Source organism: Haliaeetus leucocephalus, unplaced genomic scaffold (assembly GCF_000737465.1).
Source record: "Haliaeetus leucocephalus isolate CR32 unplaced genomic scaffold, Haliaeetus_leucocephalus-4.0 Scaffold245, whole genome shotgun sequence".
Lineage (NCBI taxonomy): Eukaryota > Metazoa > Chordata > Aves > Accipitriformes > Accipitridae > Haliaeetus > Haliaeetus leucocephalus.
This window is the reverse complement of record NW_010972681.1, coordinates 216,467-216,898: the sequence shown is the minus strand read 5'-3', so window position 1 is coordinate 216,898 and position 432 is coordinate 216,467.

The window sequence follows — 432 nt, the reverse complement described above, 5'->3', positions numbered from 1 at the left end:
GAGCCAGGTGTGTGAGACCGGACTGAGCTGTGCACGGGGGACCGGGCTGGAACACAGAGGGTGTGGGACAGGGCAGACAACTTGGAAGCGGGCGGAGGGCCCGGGGCCGGTCCCAGCAGACGGACCCGAATGGCACGGGCCGTACCGGGCCGTGGGGGGCACCGGGCCGAGTCAGACCAGACGGGACGGGGCACCTGAGCACTGGGATGGGACAGGACCGGACGGGACAGGACCGGGTCCCCCGACTCAGCCCCTCGAGCCGCGGCTCTGGCTCCGGTTCCGGTTCCGGCCCGTCCCGGTCGCCGCTCACCTGCGCGCGCCGCGGCCGCCGCCACCTCGGGCCCTGCCTCGGGAGACCGTCAGGTGACCGCGGCGCCGTCACGTGGCCATGCCCGCGGCGGCCAATCAGCGCCGCGGGGCGTTCCCCGCCCG